This window comes from Dromaius novaehollandiae, chromosome 3, assembly GCF_036370855.1.
Source record: "Dromaius novaehollandiae isolate bDroNov1 chromosome 3, bDroNov1.hap1, whole genome shotgun sequence".
NCBI lineage: Eukaryota > Metazoa > Chordata > Aves > Casuariiformes > Dromaiidae > Dromaius > Dromaius novaehollandiae.
Genome location: NC_088100.1, coordinates 65,758,410 through 65,781,886, shown reverse-complemented (window position 1 = coordinate 65,781,886; position 23,477 = coordinate 65,758,410). Strand labels below are relative to the sequence as shown.

General features: G+C 39.4%; 1 non-coding gene across 1 annotated transcript; it reads left to right on the top strand.

Moving 5' to 3' along the window:
* The first annotated feature begins 22,553 nt into the window (after window positions 1-22,553).
* Window positions 22,554-22,694, top strand: LOC112996233 (U4 spliceosomal RNA). Its single transcript, XR_003262381.1, has one exon. It is a non-coding gene; the product is annotated as a U4 spliceosomal RNA (small nuclear RNA).
* The last annotated feature ends 783 nt before the right edge of the window (window positions 22,695-23,477 follow it).

The following is a 23,477-nucleotide window of genomic DNA, read 5'->3' as shown; positions in this document are numbered from 1 at the left end:
TAGGTAAAAAGTATAAGTTCTACCCTTTCTGCTGAACCCGTTTCACTGTCAGAAAAAGAAAAAATCCTCAAAAGTCAGTGTACCAGAGAGAATACAGGAGAGGAAGCATTGATTCTACAGCTTAGCAACCAGAGATTTTACTCAGTTAGTCCTGGGTTTTGGATCATTCTTCAACAAGAGTTTATGAATTCTATTAAGCAACTGTTTAATGCAAAATATATCAAAAATCTTTGAAAATAGGACCAGTTTCCTCCTTCCATCTCTTACAACTCAGACTGAAAAAGCTCTTCTAATGATACATATGGTGGATCACAATCAAGCTAATATTTTTAGCTGCTTTGGCTCTGCTGGACTTAAATGTCTGAGAAGCATTAATGTTTAATCGTGGTCATACCAGGAAGCTGGTTCAGCTATGACTTAGGGGGATTCACGGAGAGGCTTTCTAAGTTATCTACAGTTGTAGCTAGCAGTTATTCTCTTAGAGCCTCCTCGAAGGGAAAGGGCCACCTCACTGTAACCAAAGGTTCTAAATTAGTCGACCTCAGGTCTCTCAGTTGTCCACAAAAGTAATAAAGAATAATTCTGATCTTATGTGCCCAATGACTAAGGAGAAAACTCCACTGTGTATCTAAATTACTTGAGAGAATTTGCTAGATTTGGTTGTAACTCAGAGGCTCTTCAGACAGATATCATGTGTTGTTTTCAGTCCACATAGCTTCAGCTGTACTCTTTCCAGTCTTAATAGGAGTCTCAAGATCAAGGGATCCTGAGTCAATTGGATTTAGGGTCCTGTTCCATCAGAACACTTTGAAAAAATTTCTTTTTTCATATTCAGTACAAAGATACCATTTTTTCCACAGTCTTCTTCCAAAGTCACAGATTTCCAAAGCTAATGCTTTGATCTAGAGAAAATTTGGGAGCTACTCAATAGCCCCCTTTATTGAAACTTATGTTTCCCCCTTTTACCATTTTTCTCATTCTCTACCAAAGCAGCAAGTACTATTCTAATGTTTTAGAATTGTGAGATGTAAAATTGGGCAATAAATCCTTACATGCTGATATCTTATGTTTTAGCAGAGGAACAATTTATATTGAATAATAAGCAAAATAATTTCCAGTTGGATGCCTGACAAAAGAAATCATTGTTCATTCTTGCACAATGAACCATGAAAACCAAGCCGAGGTAAGAATGAAAATAGAGTTGGTACTCTCATGCTGCAGGCAAAGGACTGGGAACTTAGAAACTAGCTGATCTTATTGTCACTAAATTTGGTTGAAACTCAAGAGGTTGCTCTCAGGAAGAGGTTATCTGTGTATTTTTTCTTGATTTCAGTCCACATGGTTTCAACTTTACCCTTTTCAGTCTCACTGGGACCTTCAGATCCAAATGATTTCAAAACCTCAGAGCAAACTTCAACCAAAATCGTTCTTCTCGTGGAACTCAACTAAAATTAAGAGTTTTTTCAACCCCAAATCATGAAGTAGTCCTGGTTAGCATGAAATATGACCTTTAATGACACAAAACATTCAAAAAGGTGGTATATCTTGGTAATCAAAGGTTAGTCTGAGCTTTACTTCTGTAGGAGAACATAAATGTGGGGACAGAAAAACTAACTGTAAGATGTCCCATGTATTTCATATAGTTAGTACTTCTGACAAAAGCAATTCTTGCTTAAAACAGGGTATGATTCTGAAGCTTTTACACACCTATATGATGCCACCAAAGTCCATCAGGTGACTCATGTGAGGGAGGAATGTAAGATTAATTCTATCTGGCGTTCCATGTAAATTGCAGATGCCTGAGATCATAGATACAGCTAGTCAAATAATGGCAGAGAGAAACAATGCTCAGTGATCAGGAGCACTCATGAAAGTACTTTACATGTTGGGGAGAGAGAACAAAACAGAAGACATTATTATTCTATTATTATATATAAATGCATGGTGACTGACATCTTGAATGCAGTGTGCTGTGTTGGCCCCCCATCTCGAAACAGGAGAACTGGAAAAGTTCAAAGGAGGGAAATAGGGAGATCAAATGTGTGGAATAGTTTTCCTACAAGGAACAGATAAGCAGGCTAGGGCTTTTCAGCCTGGAAAAGGGATGCCTGAGGGAGAATGTGACAGAAGTCTATAAAATCAATGGCATGAAAAGGGTGAATAGGAACTGATTGTACTTTGTTTTTCTCCCACTACAGGAATATTTGGAAGTATAAAACCAGCCATATAAACAACACAAATAATTCCAGGAAAGCCCAATTCAACCATCTACCTCAATTACCACAGCAGCAATATTTCTTTTTAATTGTATACAAACGTCTGTCTGAAAATCTATCAAATAAGCTCACTGAAGTGAATGCCATGAGATCCTTTCTGAACATTAGGACAGCTTTAATTAGGTAAATACCCACCTATACTCAAAAACTGAAACTGAATCCCTTCCAAATTAATTGCCTGTATCTCCTACTTCCCTGATGTTTAGAAATGTAAAGTCTCCCAGAACTGCTGCCCACTGAAACTCAATTAATTTCTGACATAATTTCTGACAGATCTCAGGCTTATCATGACCTTCTGGTAAAATTGGCTACCAAAATCAAAACAAGCTTTCTGGGAAGCTTTTGGGGTCCACTTGGGGACCTGAATCTGACTCTTTGGAAATCTGCCCTTGTCCACTACTGCTCAGCAGTGGGATGCTGTCCTGCTGATGCCGTCTGATGGTGATTAATATACATCCCTGTATACTGGATCAAGAGGTCTGGAGCCTTCCCTGCTTACCAATACAGAGAAAAATGTTATTCTGCCAAACCTTCACAGTGAAGCCGTGTTAACAAAGTGATAGAAAAGTTAAAAGGCCACAGCAAAGACACAACTGGAGGTAATATGACTGGAACACAGAATATTGCCTCTTAAGCATTAGGGAACATTAAATTAAAATCTAGAGTAGTATGTTCAAAATGAACAAAATGGGATATTTCTTCTCCCAAAGCACAGTTAAATTGTGAAGATTGTTGACACAGGATATCATGCATGCTGGAAGATTTTTTTGGTTTCTAAAAATGGTTAAATAAAGTAATACAAGAAAAAGCCAGCAACAGATATTTAGCACAAAGATAACATCAATGGTTACAGAAATATATGACTGCAGACTGCTGGATTGCTGGAAGTTCAGGAACCATATAAGAGAAGTGTCACTGTAGGATTGCCCATCCCTTATAGATTTCCTGGATATCCACTTTTGGCCACTTTCAGCAGTTTAGAGGGATATTTGTTCCGATCTACTCTGCCTGTTCTTGCATCTTATAACTTCCTGCTCTCTTTGACCCCTTCACATCCTGGAATCTCCTACACTTCCAATTTTTTTCAATGGCATCTTGCTGACAGAAAGAACAAGCACTGGCTAGCCACTTGCTTACTGAAAATCCTAATGGGTTGTGTTCTACTGTGTCACCATACCTTCTTCCAGAGTCATTTCCAAATCAGAGCACTTCCAGGACACAACTGGATTTCTGTATTTTGCGAGAGCTCTACAATCAATTGCACATCCAGCCGGGCAATTGCTTCATTAGGTACGACTAGGCTCCCAAGTAGACTGGCTAGTCCATCTAAGCATATGGAATTGTGTCATGCATTGCAATGTGCCTTGGCCAACCTGCTAACAACAATATTATTAATGGTAATTACTATTCTTATTATTATTGTGTAAAGTTTTTGTAGGCTTATGACCTCCATAAATACCCTCTGACATTCGTCCTTTTATACAGCCCATGCCCCTTTTACAAATGCTCTTGCTCCCTACCTACCACTTTAAACACAGCATTTCCTGTCTTAACCAGTCAACTTAGTTGTGTTTCATCACCTCACTGATGGTTCATGATCTAGTGCAGGCACAGCAGTTACCTATCTGTTTCCTGCGGGGCATGGGCTTGCTTTTGGAGTGTTGCCATTTTATCTGGGACACACGGAATCACTAACACCTCTTGCCCCAAGCCCCTGCTAAGCCGAACAGCAGAGTTTCAGAGCACCACAGTTTAGAGGTTTAGAACACCACTTCAAGAACAACAGACAGATTTTGATTAAGTTTACCATATTATGCGAAATATATATGCTAGGCATGTTGTGGGGCTACAGAGGGGAGAACAGAGAGCAGAGGTGGACAGCCAAACCAATATTAACACAAAGAAACATTACCACTAGCATGGTCAGTAATTCTTGCAAAGATTGCAACATCCCACTTCCCTGAAAAATCTAGAGGCTGGCTTCCATATTGGTTTTGACAAACAATCTATTTCAGTATCAGCCTATCATTAATTCCTGTCAGGTAGAAGGTTAGTGGAATAAGTTGTTGTTCCAGCACATTATATTCATCTCCTAAGAATCAGCTGCTGTATTTTATTCTGTTCAGTATATCAAAATGTGACAATTCATTACAGCAAGTTTATATGTCCATATTTGTATTTGAATAATATAGAGATAAACTTTCAGGATAGCACAACTGCCTTAATATTATATATATTTATTATTTGCATTAGTCTAGCTCATCAGATTTATGGACCAAAATAGATGCAAGATACTATACAAGTACAGAATAAAAGGAAGTTTCTGCCAATAATATATTCAGAATACATGGATTACTGGAACTGGTAGTTAACAAAAAAGTCAAAGATTACCAGTGGCCTAACCAATAGCTATTTAAAGGGGGCTGAAGGAGGGCATTAAAGAGGGGTTTGCAGACAGACAATGAAAGTATTTTGAGAGGTAAGGTGGCAAATGGTGTCTTGGAGCTGGAGGAGACAAGACAGAATCATTATCATTAGTCTCTAAAGCATATAATTGCTACAGAAATCCAAAGATCTTATTTTAAATTATATTTCTTTTTCCTCCCACCCCCTTCACACTTCAGCTTGGGGAACATTCCCTCCACCCATATCAGACTGGCCAAACCAGTTGACTCTGTCACTGCTGTGGGAAAAGCCATTTATGTCCTCTGTGGCAATGAGTTAACAATGACTTGATAATGCTCCACCACCTGATGCAATCAGCTTGCTCTCTACACATGGCAAACCAAGCCTGAACTGTGAAATTGCATCCTATAAAATTGTAGATGTCCCTACAGAATAACACTTCATTGAAAGTTTGCAACTATTTTTTGCTGACTTGGAGAATATTTATATATTTTCCCCTCTAGAACAGTTTTCACACAGTTATTTTTTTCCCTAAAAGGCCACTTTAGAAAATATAAATGGTGGTTATGTAAAACAGGTAACCTAGAGCTAAATCACTCACTTTGGTAACTCTCAGTAGAAAGGCACTGAAGCAGAAATCCAAATGGAACTCAAAAATAAAACAGAGCACCTCTTTCCAACATTAGTTTCACCAAAAACATCCCATGCACAACATATACAAATTGAGTTCATGGGATATTTCCACAGGATGTGATTAATTTCTCTCAGTACCTTCACTTGCTAGCAAGGGTTAAGTCTTATAACAGAGCAATCTAACAGCCCATTTTAGCTGGGAGGGGAAGGTTGCACCACTTCATCTACACATTCCCATTCCTACTCCCAACTGTGTGCACCAGCTCTGGTGTTTGTCAGACTGCTATGTAAGCCAACTCACTAATCTGACAAAAAAGCTGATCCAGAAAGAGAAATGATTATTTTCTTCTTGGCTAGTAAGTTGAATTGGCTCGAAAAAGTGTCTTAAGAGTATCAGAGCCAAATCATAGGAGTGTCTGAAGTTTGAGGGAAGGGATGAGGCCTCCCCATTCCAGCAGGGATGACCTGTGGGACAGGGAGGAGTGAGGGAGCTGAAAAGAAGGACTTTCTGAAGGACCCTTCCAGTGGACTGCAAATTCTTAGAGGACCTTGTACATCTCATGTGCCATTTCTTCACCTCAAGATCCACAAATGCAGTCTTCTCTCTGTTAATGGATAGTCAGTGCTATCTTCTTTAACACCAGCTTTCCTGTATTCAACTTTACCTTGAAGAAATGATCCTTTTTTCTGATCAGTTTAACAGGCCTCTCATGCATTTATCCAGTGTCTATGAGATGAGACAGCTGTCATTGACCAGTCAAACACAGTGTTGTAACCAATGTCCAGACCCAGTTTTGTCACTTTTGATACTACAGCTTTTGCATTTTCATGAATACATTATGCTTTCAAAAGGAAGCAGCATCAGGCCTAGCAGGATGCCTGGATAAATGATGCTCTCTCAGGTCTTAAATTACTTTCACTAGTGACCTTGAAGCCTTTATCTAGAATTACTATCTAGAACAATCATGATCCTGCAGTTATTCTATATTGTCTGTTCAGCTTTCAGCAATCCTGAATCAAAATGTGATATGATGATTATCTCTTCCTACTCCTCCCATCCTTCAGGGAGACACTGAGGACCCCAGCAGTGAATCATGTGATTTTGAAGGCATGGTGCAAAGTAGAAACAAAAGTGGCAGAAGTAGAGATGGCTAAAGGTGCTATAAGCCACTCTAATGCTATTCCAGTTTATTCTTGAGACAAAATTTGAGGCTTGGCTTAGGACATCAGGTAAGGTTCAAATTCTGATACCTGGGGCGATACTGGGGAGAAGTACTGAAGAAAGATGCTTGTCTGGTAGAGTGATTTAGCAAAATACTCACATATGTGCAGATGGCATAAAACCTGGTGGAGCTGCTGTGCTTTTTCAACAAGTGGTTACTACCTGAGGTCTCAGTCTGCAAGATCTCTGTGACATTCTGCTTTGGCACCTTCCATATAGAATTTGTCTGATAATAGAGCAGTTCTGATTACAACATTGGATCTGATTCATGAAACTGTCAGGGCCACAGGAAAATTCTTCTATCTTCTTTTGCATGTACCCTGATATAAGCTATACAGCCTTTTGTCCATATGCTTGCAGAGGATGGGAAGCTAGTAATGTTATTTCAAATATCACCTGATCTGCTACCTCTGTTTTTATTTTCTCATTCCTCAAAGTCATTCAGTCACTAGAGAAGTGAAAATAAAATACTTAAAGGCAGTTCTACCTGTGTTAACAGATTCTACCTGTGTTAAAACTGAGCTGAACTCTAATGCTCCGTTTGCCTGAAGGGAACATTAAAAATCCTGTCCCTAATTCTCATTCTCATTTCTGACACAAGCTGTCAGAGTACATCTCTGGGATATAATTTAGAGATACCTACTCTTCTCTGGGGACTTGCTTATATTGTCTTGCTTATTAGCCTCCTTGGGGAAGCTGAGAATAACTTCCAGGCGAGTTCAGTACTAATTTTATTTAAAATCTAAGAATTTTATGGCAGTGACAGTGGAGTGAAGAATGAACACAGAACCCCAGAAATCTTTGCCTTACATAAATTCTGGAGCTCAAAATGTCAGTAAGTAGCCAGCAAGAGGAAACATTCACTTCCTGCAATGTTTGCCTTAACCTAATTCTTTGAAATACAAGGGAGCAAGCAGAGAACTTCCAGGATTTGCTGGCCTTACAGACATAAATAATATAGAGTGTATCTATTTGGCAAGAATCCTCCTTCTGAGAGTAAAATTAATCCCCATACAGAGCATCAACATCGGTCTGAGCAGCACTGATGTACCAGTTAAATCCTATTTCAAGAGTTCTGTTAGGACTTCAGAGGGCTTTGTTTTGGCCGCTTTGAGTTGGAGAGATTTTCATTCTCAGTGATTTCTTTTCATGCCAAGGTTAATTAGATCCAAGCTTTGGTTTGTTTTGTTTTTCTGAGTTGAAAGGTAATTTTCACTTCTTTTCATCTCGTTGTAATTTTAAGGTATTCATTTAAATTTTGAATTGTAAAGAAAACCACAAAAAATCATGGGACTTGCAACAGTTTTATGTATTTTGGCAATACTGAGAACAGACTACTGCCAATAAACTGTCTGAGATAGGAACTAATTGGAGTCATTGTCTGAGATAGGAACTAATTGGAGTCATGTGGTTTTGGATTGATGTTGAGGGAAAAAAAGGACAGATATTAAACAAAACTCAGACAGAATTTCTTCATGCAAAGGTGGTCAAAATGTGGAATCTACCATAAGGTCCTTGTATGTAAGCATGTTTCATCATGTTTTACAGCATAAGTAGCTAGTTATGTGGACTGATAAAAGGAAAATGAATTCTGCATATTTTAGGAGATTGGAGGTGCTATATGAGGAAATTTGCTTAGAATGAAACAGAAATTACATTTACACTGTGTCACTGCCCAAAGGAGCTAATTACTGCACACTAAACTAACCAAGGTAAGGGACAATCCCTACCACAGAGCTTGCCATCAAGCTCAAGTTATTGCAGACTAAAAGCATTACCCTCAGGTAGCTGAGGGTGGTCTAAACAAAATAAGTTAGTGGTTTCTATCTTTTTATCTATGCAGGCCTATAAAACCGTATATAACTCCTACCCATTAGATATATCTCTGTTTGATAGCAGCACTCCTAACAATCTTGGCATATGTGATTTGAAAATGGAAGCCTAGATACGCAATAGAATTATGGCTGCATAACAGGTTACCTCCCATCAGCTGAGCAATGGTATGCATGGTAATGCAAATTAGCTCAACTCTTTCATCAAGGTTAAGCTAAGGAATATATTACTTCACAACAGAGGAGGCCCAAGGTGCATGCCTAGACTTTACCAATAATTAGCACAGTTAAGTTGATGCCCGACAAGGTGGTAAACTATCATAGCTGATTCATCTATGTGAACTTTGATTTCTCTTCATGCTAGTGTAGAGAGCTAGGATCTGCTTCAATTTCAGTAAAACACATTGCATATAGTAGTATAACTAGGACCCAGCCTTACAGAGAAAGCCTTTCTTTATACAAGGCTTTCATCCAGTGGATACACACTTAGGGCTTGAGAGTAAAATTTCAGACTGAGACAAATTTCAAACATTTGAAGAGATTGTAAAGCTGCCCCAGGAGGGCAAGAGATCACTGCTGCATGAACTTACATTCATTTTATCAAGGTCAGGGTTGCAGCTAGTTTGCAGCCAGGTCTTCTCATGAGATGAACACCATTTGCAGGGCTTTATAAACAGTGATGTTTAGTTCACATGCAGAAGACATTCATTACCAACTCCCCCACTGAAGTGGAGTTCATTCCCTAGGACAGTCAAATGAACAGCTTCCATTAACAAAATATTCACTTTTAAAAGAGAGAGAATACAAGCATAAAAACTGTTTGGATTTGAAGAAGAGCAAAACATATAGTAAGTATGCTTCTGTCTAGTTCCTCCTTGTGCTACTGAACATTTATTTTTAAATGTGATTGGTGTTGAGTTTTCCTGGAACATTTTAACTAAATAAAGCTGCCTAGTTTCATAACAGAATTTCTTTGAGACAAAGACAACAATAATTAGTAATTAGAACAGGAGAGTGCATTTGACAGCTTATTCCCCACAGCAAAATCTATTGCTAGTATTGTTAGGCAGCAATAATTTAAAACCTTTTTGTATAATATTGCCATAGTGTTCCAGCATATAGGATCATATGGAAATCATTTTCCAGCATGTCTACCTGTCCCTAATCCCTGGTACATGCCTCATCCTGGAGATGTGCTATGCAGAGATACCTAAACTAGTTTCAAACACCCCAGTGATTAAGGAATTGCCATAGGAGGAGGGCATTAAGGAAGTAAGGACCCCTCTAAGCCTTATCAGAGGAGGCTTCTGCTAGAGCTTGGTGCTGATGACAACTTTCTGAGAGGATGGAGAGACTGACTATGTGCTCGCTAAGGAAAAGGCAAAGACAAACCCAGGTGTCCAACACCCCAAGGGAGTGTTCTGCTCACTGGAATACTAGCTAGAAGTAAGACTCCTGCCTTTCATCCCATCTGCTTGGCCATGCAGTTCTTAGTAAACCCCATGCAGAAGAGCTAAGTACCCTTGACCTTCAAGGGTGTGGCCATGAAGTCTACCCCTCTCCTGACTCTCCTGTAGCTACATTCAGCAGATCAGCTCACTGGCCATTTTGAATCTTATCCACAACCAACTTTCCACAAGTTGCTCATGGCATAAAGGCATAGCTTGGGGTAGCATGATCAGACTGATGCCATGCTGCTTTCCAAGTGATGCCTAAGTCATTTGGTGGCTTTAACTTAAAGTCTCCAAACTGGGAGAAGAATGTGACCTAGAAATGAAAGAAAAAGATGCAAGAAAATAGAAAGTAAGGGCTAGCAGAGAAAAAGATTGCACCAGGAACATTTCCCCTTTTTGAAGACAGTAATTGGGACATGAGTTTTGCAGCAGGGCAGAGTTTACAGGTGGATAAACATTATCTCATTTTTGCTGTTCTTTTCTTATTTTAATATTGGCACAATTGAAAAGAAAAGAAGGAAACACAGTGACAAGCTGAAGACAAAACAAGTCATTTTTTATTTTGGATGCACAAAAATGAATAAAAAGTAGGTGTCATTTTAAATAGAGGAGCAAAGAACAATGTGCAAGCAGAATGCTCAGGTTTGCAAAGCTCTATGTATTAACAAAAAACAGCTAAACGCTTAGCCAGAGAGCAACACAGATCTGGAACGACTGATCCTATCCATCCCACTGTCAGCTGCACTTTAAAATTCTCTGTCTGAATAAAACAGTATATTTCTAACCTCCTTTTTCAGCAGTGAAATGGCTTCTCCTCCGAATGCAACTGCACAAATTCTTAAAATATTAGAAATTTATGTCAGTTTGAATTTTTTCTCTCTCTTTGGCCTCTCGGCAGCATCTGTGCTAGAACTCTGCATACCAGTTTTCTCTACTCAGCTGAGGGGTGGTATGGGACTTTGGAAAAATCACATCTCCTCCTTGCCTGTCATCAATAAAATACAGATTATGAAATGTCTTTCTGTTGAAAAAACTGTCAAAAATGCTAGGCAAGAGTAGCAACGTTATTATTCTAAGCAATTATCACAGCAATTCCTTGCCATACTGCTTGCTTTCCTTCAAGGAACATTCCTTCAAATATTGAAACTCTTCTATATGGCTCAGTATGAAATTTTAAACAAGCCATGGGAATTTTACTGTGTAAAAACACTGTATGAAACACTTTCCAGTTATTTTGAAATCTCATTATCCCTCCTCAGGCAGTTGCACCATTGGCTGGGAAGGAGCATGTGAGTGATGAATTTTGTTCAGTGAGGGCACACACACTTAACCTTGTTTTCCAGTCCAGTGAAATGGCCACAGAGGACAAAGTCATGCAAATGGTTTATAAAAGTGGTTCTATGCTGGCATCCACAACTGAGGGGAATGTATCACTTTGGTTCTGCTGGTACTATTAATACAGAACAACATTTTGTTTAGACAAGCCTACGCTTGTGATATAGTTTCCCAAAGGAAGATGAACACTTGTTAACTAAAATCTACAGAAATACCAAAAACCAAACTGTATTAGATAATGACACATCAGCAAAGGGATGGAGTAAATCATCTTCATTACAAGTGTCTTACAGCTGTGGATGACAGGGCCATAGAAGCAGAGAGTGAACTATTGCCATGCAAGTTATTTTGTGGAGTTAACTGCAGAGCAGGTCTCAGTCCCAGCTTAATCAAGGGACTGAAGGCTGCAAAGACTCTTCATGTGAAATGGGAATATGCATCACACAAGCCAATGCTGGTAGGGGGTTTCTCTCTGGGGGACCAGGCTTAAGCTAGATAGATTAAATCAACTAAAAGCTATGATCGTAATTTACATTCTCTGTTTTGTATTGCACTGTGGTACTAGTAACAGTAGCATACAGAGGCTTTACACAAAAAGAACAAGCCTTTCTTTTGCTATGGCTTGTCTACACAGGGAAATTTAGTAGTATCTTTATATCAGCATAACTCCCCATGTGGACACTCTTCCTTCAGAATAATTCCAGGATAATTACAATTATGCTGTATAATTATGCTGCATAATTATGCCAGTGAATTTCTTGATGTAAACAAGCCCTTACTCTTAGCTGAATCCACTTGAACCTTCAAAATAATGCTTCTGCCTTTGCTGATGTTTATAGCCTTCTCCAAACTTGTCAGTTGTATGCATTCCCAGCCTATTAGCTGTTGTTTATCCAAGCTAAACATATTAGATTGTTCTAATTTGTTCTCAAATCAGTCCCTCCAGCCTCATAGCCCTTTCTGACTTTCTAAGCATCACGATGTTTTCTGGGACCCTCTTAACTTTAAAAGCAGGACTTGGAAATATGCTGCATGTGCCCAGAGGTTTTTAAGTGTCTGCATATGTGATCTGCTTGGAATTTCTTCCTCATTGCTGAGGAAGAAGAAATCGAGCTTGCTCACATAACTGCAGAGAAGTTCTCCCTACAATTTTTCAAGGGTCTCACCATTTACCCTGTCTCACCCAGCTCTGCTGTGGTTAGCTGAGAAGTTGAAGGAAGAGGCCACTTGGAGCCAGGTGACCTGTTTTCACCCTGCAGGCTGCATCGGAGGATGAAAGCATCCCCACTCCACATTAACACTGTTGTCCTCATCAGCAACCATCTGTTTCAGCTTCAGAGCAAGATTTGTCAGTTTTGCTTTAGATGGTGATGCAAGGACACCAGTATCTTCAGTCCTGTTTTCTCAGAGATCTAAGAAGCAGTTAATCATGCCAAACTATAGTATTAAACAGGTCATCAGTCCAGCATTTAGGGACTGTTTCTGTATTGCCTTGTTTGGAGGTGTTGCATGATGCTGAAAAACTGTTCACTGATCTTCATAGTTGCTTCTAAATAGCCCATAGATTGTTTACTGTATGGGATCTTCACACTTCATTTCCCTCTCACTTCTGAACCACAATGTCAATGATATCATTAATAGTAATAGTACTGATGTTAATAATACCAAATAAAGCTAATAAACTGTTATTTATCATCTGCTTGGGCCTCACACTTTAAAGCATTTCTGGAGCATTTATTCTGCTTCCTAGCACTTCAGCAGATGTAAAGATGATCTGCTCACCAACCAGGGAAAGGCAGGTTCCCCTAGACCGGAAAGCAGCAGGCTCATAGCCCCGCTACACAAGAGCTTATAGTAGGAAGTAGAGAAAATTATTTGTTTTTTCTACTGGAGGGGAATTTTGGACCTTAAAAAGTGATAAGGAGTAGGCCACACAACTATCCACATTTCCACTTCAAACTCTTGCTCTGAGTTTCATTCTCCATTCACAAGAGTACTGGTGAATTACCATTCTTTTTTTTTCTCCAGCCACTCCATTTTCCATCCAGAGAGAGGCAAATTTTTTCTTCTCTTGAATCACAATGAACATCCTGAAGCTGCTCATTGCTGGTGCATTCAGAGCTTGAACTGTGTTAGTTGGGAAAGATCATGGTAGGGCAAGTCACAAGGGAGTTCTGCTGTGTCCCTAATTAGCTGAGCTACCCAAATAATTTAGAAGGTCATCAGAAGCCATTTTCACTCTGTTTCTCAGATGGGGAGAGAGGTGGTGTTCATCTGAGCACTCTGATCTAGTTTTAAAGAAAACAGAGAAGGAAAGAAAGATTTTTATCCCTTTTGATAATTTATCACATGGAGCAGTGCAGCTGTTTATGTTAGAAGGCGGAAGTGGAAGAAGGGCCTTTGTTTCTTTTTTGGCAAATTTTCCATGACACTCTCAGTAGAAGAGAGCTATTTTATTCTATAGGGTGCAGCCCTCACATAGGAATGCAACAGCAACAAAACAAAGCAAAACAAAAAAAAAGGCTTAGCTGAAGATTTGGCAGCAGCCCAGTGTTCTTCATTTCACTATTTAACATTAGGATTCTCCTAGCTTTTCCCAGTGGCAAGAATAAAACTTGGACGTTTATTGAACCTCCTACTTCCCTTTTGTTAAAGTGTGAGCACTACTCATACAGACATTTTACAGTCTCAAGCATTTAAAAGAATTTTACTGGAAAAAATATTAGGACCCTTTTGTGTTCCAATGCCTACCCTTGGAGTTGACATAGGTGGCAGGGACCATCTGCATTACTATTCCTTCATTATACCCTCACTGTGCTTGGACCTGTACAGTACAAAAAGAACAGTACTGGATCAAAGAAAGACTAGGTAGACAAAAGAGGTGTTACAAAGCCCACTGGATGCTGCAGTGGCCGGCTGTGTCTTGGAGCACCTCAGGTGGAATCACAGGGAGCTGAGCGCCAGGGCCAGAGAAGGCACTCCTTAATCAAGGCATATACAGCATTTCATGCACTGGAACAAAAGAAAGGAGGATTTTTGGACACTGTGAAAGAACTAGAAAGGGCTAATATATTTTAATGGAACATATGTGTAGATTTCTATAGGTGAGCATGTAGTTCATATAGTTCACATCTTTTATGTTGAAAACACTGGATCTTTTTAAAAGTTTGAGTTAGGGTATTACAAGGACAGCAGCCAGCAATCAAACTATGCATTAATGTGTCTGTATGTACCATGTTGAGAAGAGTTCATAAGGAACTTCATTTTTAACTGTATTATTCAGTTACTCATTTAGGTCCTGCTAATGCAAAAATTCTATCAGTGAAATTAGGCAAACTATATACAAGCAAAACTAGTTGAGATCATGTCTTCAACTCTTGAACTAAATTGTACTGGGGAAATCAAGATAACAAAAAATCCTGAGATAAACCTACCCAAAGAAACTAAATAATTAAATTTTAAATTAATTAGAATTTTCAGGTGTATTATAAAACAACTCTAAATAACTGAAGGAGAACATATAGAGGCATGAAAATAATTATTAATAATACAGAAATTTAAGGGTAATAAGAGAAAGCAATAATATGGATTATGATGCTTATGACTTCCAGTATGTAAAATCATAATGAAAATAATACTGCCTAGTATGTTCTCAGAAGTTATACATTTACGTAGGCATTAGGAAAAATCTTTTGATGCTAAAACAGTTTGCAGTGTTATAGCAGAGCTTATAAAGAAATAAGGAAAGGGATAAAGCAACCTGATGGGAAGGACAGTGTTCTATGCAAAGAAAAAGATTGCTGATCCAAAAAGATCTTCCAACCCTATCAAATAGGAACATATGAAAGTAAAAGATATATTGAGAGGAGAGGAAAATGCATTGATATAAATCATTCAGAGGTAACACTGAGCAGAATGTTGACTTCAGTTGCAGTCAATATTAAGATTTATTGATCTGAGAGATAAATATTGACCAAGGTGAAGCCAAAGTCAATATTTAACTTCAGGGACCATAAATCTTGATAGTGACTGTAAAGAGCAGTCAGTATCATCTATGTTTAATATATTTTTTATTGCCTTTTACAAGGGTATAAAAGCTTTTTAGAAAGAGAAGCTGTTTCTCTTGTTTCAAAAAGCTCCTTGCCCTAATTTTCCACTGGTCCACCTCAACACATCAATTGGGTTCACAAAATATTCATGTACATAATAGCTCCTGTTATATTTACAAGTTATTCCAGTATATATACTACTGTACTCTGATGCACTTCATATTTTGCTGTGGTGTTATTAAAATTCCTCTCAGTTCTGCTTCCAGTATATATGAGCCATTTCTTAACCCAGTGTCTAGGGTTTAAAGCATTAAATAGTGAAATCTTTTTCTCACTTGCTATCTCCTTCCCTGTGCCTCTTTGCTGGCATTAAAGAGATGGCATTAAGAACCACAGTTAAGGTAAATGCAAGTTAATAAATAGAAATCATTAAGGAAAAATCCATATGAAGCAACAAGAGATAATTCAGTTAATAGTCTTGGAGCATTTCTAACCATACCAGTGTTCTTCCTAATGTTCAGAGATCACAGAGTCACAGAAGGGTTGAGGTTGGAAGGGACCTTGGGAGATCATCTAGTCCAATCCCCCTGCTCAAGCAGAGCCCCCAAAGCATGTTTCCAAGGATTGTGGCCAGATGGCTTTTGAATATCCGCAAGGAAAGAGACTCCACAACCTCTGTAGGCAACCTATTCCAGTACTCTGTTACTCTCACAGTAAACAAGTTTTCTCTCATGTTCAGATGGAACTTCTTGTGTTTCAGTTTGTGCCCATTGCCTCTTGTCCTGTTGCTGGGCACCACTGAAAAGAGTCTGGCCCCATCCTCTTTATGCCCTCCCTTCAGATATTTATATGCATTGATAAGATTCCCCCCTCAGTCTTTTCTTCTCCAGGCTGAACAGGCCCAGCTCTCTCAGATCTGTAACAGATTTCTGTTATTAGATTAATGACATTTGGTTTCAAAAGTTGCTGCATATTTGACATTCCTTTTTCTGAAACCTGAATAACGCATTTATAATAAAAGATTACTTTGACAATACTACAGCGAGTGAGCTCAACTCTTTCCAAAACAACAACCTTCTTAGATTAGTTTATAGGATATAAGACAGTAGAAGAAATGATTTGACACAACTTTATGTTATAAGGTTTTAACTCTATGAAAAGGAGGCTTTATGACATTAAGAATCATGACAGTTAACCTCAAATAGTTTGTTCATGTCAGCACAATCCAAAGATGTAATTAGTACTAATGTACTTAGAGTCATGGATTTAGAGAGGTAACACAACCACCAGTGGCTATCTCCCAGCCGCTGCTATTCACTTCCCAGTGGGCTGCACTAATTTTACATCTGAAGATCCTGACAGGCAATGGCCTTCCTTTTCAAAAGCGTCCATTCATTATCAGGACTACTCACAGGCAAATTTCTAGTGTCAGAGAAACTGTGAACATACATAATATATCTGAACTAACGTGTGCTCAGTGGTTAGCATCCTTCAAAAAACCAGGCTTGGACAGTGCGTCAAGTTAAGCACTTGTTAGCAGGCACTTGTTAGAGTTAGTAGACACTTGACAGTTTTGGCCTGACCATTTCCATGGCCCATTACATTTTGACTGTCAAAAGAAAACAGAGTTATCTGGAAAGAAATTCCTTTCTTGTGCTGTTTTTCATGATTTTCCCATTCTTCAGAACTCTGCAATTGAGTGATTTAGTTTTATTGGTATTAATTCTCTCGTTTTAGTAGGTGGCAAGGCTAGAAACTGTGGTAATTAGTGAATGTAGTAAAAAATCCTGTCCAATTCCCCTTTACCAGTGCTAGCAACTGAGCAAACACCAACAGAAGTGCTCAAATACAAATTTTAACACATGGCTGAGGGAGTACCATCCAAACTTTACTATAATGGGAAGTCAAGTATTTTGCTAATTTTAAGTATCTACAGTTGTAAACAGTCATGATAATACTGGGGAAAAAATGCACTTCTGAAGAGGGAAGACTCCAGACATGATAATACTCAGAGATAACATTTTAAGAGAACCACACTCAGGGGGTTTTCCTATATCTATTACATCACAGCAATCTGGCTTTTGAAATATTCAGTAGGTATTTATTTACAAACCTTAACTTGTGATCATTCTAGTGATAAAGAGAGGGAGAGTCATCCCAGATTTGAAAAAAAAAATCACTTAGTACTTTGTGTTTCCACTACGTGTAGTTATCATCTGGCATTTCGCTGGAGTGTAATAACTTGGTCTCTCTTTGTTCCCCCATACAGGATGAAGGCTTTAATCAGTTTTGTCAGAACGTTTGCTCAGCTAATCTCCCAGCAATGTGTGATGAATAATCTGCCTATTGACTGTCTCAGCAGTTGGTGGGTTCTCCACCCTCACCCCATGGTGAGACACATCTAGTTTCTGCTGGCTGCTCATTTTCCTTTAAAAGAGTACTGTCTCTCTTCCCAACCCCCAACACACACATCCCACCACTCCCCCTTAGCCTCACACCCTTCTTCACTTAGCAGTCAGCCCCTCTGGAATCTGGAAAATGCTGCCTGCACCATGGTTTGTCCTTGGGTAATTATTTCATCCCAGTCACCTTGAGCTTTCATACCACAGCATGCTCTCTCTGCTGAGTTTCATATCTTTATTTTTATACCAAGAAAAACAGATTTAGGGTGAACGGGAGCTTTTTGGCAACAACTGTCATCACATTATCAACACAGTGTTAGTGAGGAATAGTTCTGGAGCAAAGAAAATGCCATGGGAAGCTCTACTTCATTGGGACAAAAATACAAGAGCGGATCTAAGAGCTTCCTTCATCACTGACTCAGAAGGAGAAAAATAAGGAAAAGCCCTAATCAAAATATCAAATCTCAATTGCCTGCAACTGTGAATTGACTTGACAGAAAAAACATTAGGCCCCAATCCTGCATTTGACTGCATGCAACTGTAGGGGTCAGGCTGCGTAGAGATTTTTGCAGAGTGGTAGGCATGGTTCTTATAAGTGGCCCCAGTTTTAACATGGCTCACAACAAAAGTCTAACAGAATATTTTCTGAAATGTAGAGGATTCTAGCTCAAGACTCAGGATAATATTTTTAAAAGTTCCTAAATTAGGCCAGAAATAAAAATCTATTTTCTAAAAAGCAATGTAGACATTTAGGATAGTGATATATTTTCAATTAAAAAAGCTGAGAGTTATACATTGTGCTTTAGGAAGGGTACAAAAAATGTTACTTTAAAACATGGATTTGAAGAAATATAAATAAAAAGCTTCGTGACTTCCAAGTGCTGGAACCTATCTGAAACCTAGTGCAAGACCTATCTGAAACACACACCTGTGCTACCCTGTGAATAAGTGGCTATGCACTGTTAATGTAATATCGCACTTGTTACAGAACTTCCTTCATGCACAGGTAAATCTGCCTTCGATCATGCTTCATCTCAGACAGCCGAGTTTTCACCACATTGAAATATGTAATGTGAGGTTCTTATATTTATTATGTAGTTTGGATTCTGTATCTACCTCACTTTTTAAGAGTGTTTTATTTTTCCCATAGAAGAGTCTCGTCTAAATAAAGGTGGATACAACTCTTTGCTTTTCAATGCTTCTAGTTGGTTCTCTGCATTGTTCCATGAAGGTATAACAATCACATCTACTGTTGTCTGAGCTAAGCGGTACTGAAAGCAGCCTGCTTTTTGTGTGTTCCTGAACCCCACTAAGCTCCTGTGGACAACTTAAGCTCAGTAAGAATTCATACTGCATACGTTGCACACCTCCCTTGTGTTAAGGTGACCCTACCACCACCGTTTGGTGATGGATCTCTGGAGAGGGTCTGAGTCATCCTGATTGCCCAGCCAGCAGGGCTGATAGGGTAAGCAGAGCCAGGTATACAATGTCAGGTCCCAGCATGCAGCAGTGAGTATATCCCCAAATGTGTCCTTGCACATTTATATGCAGGTCTTACCCAGTGTTTTCCCCAAAGGCATAGCAACTGAATCATCTCAGAGCTCACAGTAAGCAAACAGATGGTCAGCAAGAATATGATACATGATGATATCTATGCATAAAAGTATGCATATTTGAATGTGTGTGCATGCCTCCTTGGAGTGAGAATATAGAGTTTCATTGCCTTTTCTAGGGTTTTGGAAAGTTGTTTTCAGCTTGAATTTAGTGTCAAATAAATCTGGTTTATAGGTCACTTGTGATAGCTTGTGACCAACTTGCGTAGAACTGTGAAGCACATACCATCACATATTGTATCTTCAAGAACTCCTGGTGCAAAAATAAGGCAAACATTCCAGTTCTATTGAATCTGTGTTTTGAAGCTCTTGCAACTAAGAAACTTGCTAAAATAAATGAAATGCTGCATATAGCACCTGACATGTCAGTGAATTATGCTAACAGAATGGGTATGTGTAGTTCGCCATAGGTATGACCATGAGGTATGATTCTTGTTTACACCTCGGCATCTCATTCACACTTTCTTAAGAGAAGGATCAATCAAAAGCAGGGTGCTAAATAGCATGCTTTAATTAATCAGATTTCAGAAGTTTCTACAAGTCCAAAAGACAAGGAAATTGCATATTGTATGGATATTTTGCTTCTCGACACTACAAAGATCCTGTCCTCCAAGTCTCTCTGTTTTCTTCCCAGTCCTTGCCTCTCTGTTCTGAATCTCTCTCTCACTGCTTCCTATCAACGAACATCATGAATTAGTTTCTCCCACCAGGTGACTTGCCACTTCATCAGCTCCTACCAAACCAGCTCACCATCTTCTCAGGAATGTTTTAAGGAGTTCTCCAGAACCATCTTGCTGAATTGTATTGTCATCAAAATGCATCATGTTGCTACTCAAGCAGTAACAGGAATGTTTTGGCATGGGAGACTGCTGTGAGAGGGCAGGCACAACGGAATAAGAAGCAAGCACACACTAGTTCAGCAGGACAGCTGAACCAATCTAGCAGCTCCCTGTTTCCAGAAGCCCCTTCATGATCTAAGTCTTTCCCCTACATTTGCAGTCCAGCAGCCACGCTCACAGACCCCTCTCTCAGAGAGCTGCACCAGGTTGGATCTGGAGAATAGAGGGGGAGGAAGAGAAATGCTGAGAGAGCTACAAAGGTGAGACCCAAGGCCCTACTTTTTGGCTTATTTTCACTACTCCTAGATCTGACCATAGCTTCAGTACCGTTTCTCACTGCAGCTTGTTCACAGAGTCTAAAAGAACCAAAGCTTTTGCCAAAGACTTTATCTATTTGAAGCTCTGTGATCATTTTCAGGGATACATGACAAGCTTTTCCAAACAGACCTGAATTTAGCATTTTAGGATCCGTAAACTGGAATGGAAAATCAAGGCTTCTGTATTTTCTTTTCAGGCCAAATTGCCATGACTGCAGATCTCTCCCTATACTCTACAGCAAAGTTCTTATTCTCAGTTCTGTAGTCATGATGTTTTCATATGTTCTGCCTCTTTTTTTTTTGTCAATCAATAATTAGTGACCAGTCATTGATCTTGCAATATATATAAAAGTACTGCCCTCTTAAAGCAACAATTCCAGAACAGTCCTTCATGCTAGCCCCAGCAGGCTGATGTCAACAATTGATGTGATACCCTGTTCCAAGGAGAAAATTTACTCCTCCAGTCTTAGAAGGCCACAGTACAAGAATGCACAAGCAAACTCCTGTATACAAACAGCCACATGCACTCTCTATATTTTCCACAGACTCTCATGCAGTCTCCTCATGCTCTGCTCCTCCTTCGTCTTCTGCCTTCTTTCTATAGGCTTCTCTAGACTTTTTATCTGAGGAAAGTAATTGTCAGTTTATTCAGGGCACTTATCATATTTGCAAGAACTAGCACAGATCTCTCACATATTTGGTCTAGGTGCGGTAAGAACATTTGTTCTTTATACTTTAGCCTCACTTAAAACCTGTCAAAGACGCCAGGTAGTCCTGCAATCTATCATTCACATTTCATTTATGCTGCAATGCAAGTGAAGTTAGCTTCATCAGCCCTTTAAGACCAGATATTATTACAAAAGCTGTCCCAGAGCAGCCACAGCTCAGAGAGGTAGGCAAGGTATATACATCATATGACACAATCTGGCCTGTAGAAAAGCAGCTTTGTGCCTCTCCATCAGTCAAAGGTGCCCCAAAGACAGTAAAGGTAAGTACTGTAGGTTGAAGCTGAGGCTAGCGCCTCTTAGGCTACATCTGTACCAGTAAATTAAACAGTGCTGGGCTGGCTTAGACACAGGCCCTGAACCTCGATCATCTGCACAGATAAATTTCAAGAGCTGTTTTGACCCTGGCCAACTTGCACTCACTCAATTTCCAGGAAGAGTTCATGAGTTAGCACAGGCCAGGGACTCTTCCCATTAGCGTGTCTGGCTGCCACCATCCTGGTCTCACAGGGTAAATGCATTTAACAGTGTGGATGTGGGCAGTTCAATGCCAGGTGACTTCAGTGGTGGGGAGCTGGGCATATTTGATTTACTAATATAGCTGTAGCCTTACTGTCTAACAATTTCTTGTGAAGTTGAAAGAGGAAGCTTCTGAAGGAGTCCAGCTGGCTCTCATGCCCTGAATCTTCTCTCTGCTAGCTCTGAAAAGCCAGTCTGAATTCTCTGCTAAGGTCTTCAATAACATTGAATAAAAAGGGGATGAGAAGCTACAAAGCAGGCACAATTCTCCAACTTCCAGATTATCAGCTCCAGATCCATTTGCACAAGGAAAAAATATATGCCCAGGTTTCCTTTAATAGATTGTGCAGTCTAGTTGGTCACATTTATCACATGGGCTAATGAAAGATTTACTGTCCCTAATTAATCAACCTTAGGCAAGAATATTTAGTACTTATACTGCATTTTTCATTTTCAAAGTGCTTTTCAAACACTACCTAACTAAATATCAGGAACAATTATTTCCAAAGTTACTTTACAGGCACTTTTAAAAAATGAAATAAGCACATTTTAGCATGTATATGGGGATTTTTTAAAAACAAAATAGCTTTATTCACAACCTGCTGAAGGAATGAAAGCAGTAATAGGATGGAGATTTCCAAACACAGCAAAGTCGCAGCCAGTTAGTTCTGTTCCTATTCACACAAAAGCCAGTAACACTGCTTCATTTTTAAAACTTTTCTCTACCTCACACTTTTATTTTGGCTCTGAGAGGCCTCTTTCTTTCTTATTGAAGAATTGCAGAATTGGGATAAGGAAGAATTAGTTTCTTTGCAAGTTCAGGTGCCACCAATGGACCTGGGGCTCTGATTCACACACTCAGCAGTAACTCATGAGGACACACCTGTAGGTCTCACCTCATCTCTTTCCCAGAGGTAGCAGAATGAGCCACATGTTCATGCAGCAGGTGCATTATCACCAGCAAGGTTAATCCAAGGCATGATATTTGCTCACTGAAAACTGTTTCCAGTATCCTGCCCTTATGATTAGAAATAAAGTCAGTGTTGGCAATTTTTGACAATCTCTAAGGAGAAAGCTGGGTGTGGTGGCCTGTGCCTGTAGTCTCAGCTACTCAGGAGGCACGCAGGTCCCCTGAGCTCTGGGCTGCAGTATGGAGTCAGGTTTCCACACCACATTTGACATTTGTGAGATGATCCTGAAAAAGCTCTGGGACACCAGGTAGCCTAAGGAGGGGGGAACCAGCCTGGGTCAGAAATGGAGCAGCACTGTACTCCCACAGGCCGGTTTACCCAGTAATATGTACTGAAAATGTTGATGGCTTAAATTAATAGGCTAGTTGACCACAGATTTTGACTGAAGAGTGGACACACATTCCCTCCTGGCATCTCTCCTACAGAGATGATTCAGAGGTAAGGAGCAGACTGCTGAGGTAATATGTTAAAGGTATCATGAATCCGGGTTTTGAGAGCTTAACAGCAAGTTCTCGTTCTTGCCAGAATCCTTCTCACATTAATAGCAAAAATAAAATTAACATTGCATAACAAGCAAGTGCTGGTTCTGCAGGACAGAAAGTGTGATCTTTTCTCCAAAGAGATAATTAAAATCAAGTTACAAAATATTCTTCATTAAATATTATGAGATTATGGATCTGTCAATATGACCCAGTATAGATCTGAACAGAGATACCTAAACTAGCTCTAAGCCAGCTCCACTATTGGAAGCAACATAGCCAGGCTAAAACAGCATTCTGCACCAGCTCATTAGCCCTGCCACAAAGTCATCTACATTAACTCAGATAGTGCATCACACTAATGTTGCTTTGCTTCTTCTGGGGCCCAGGCGGGTTCATTGAGCA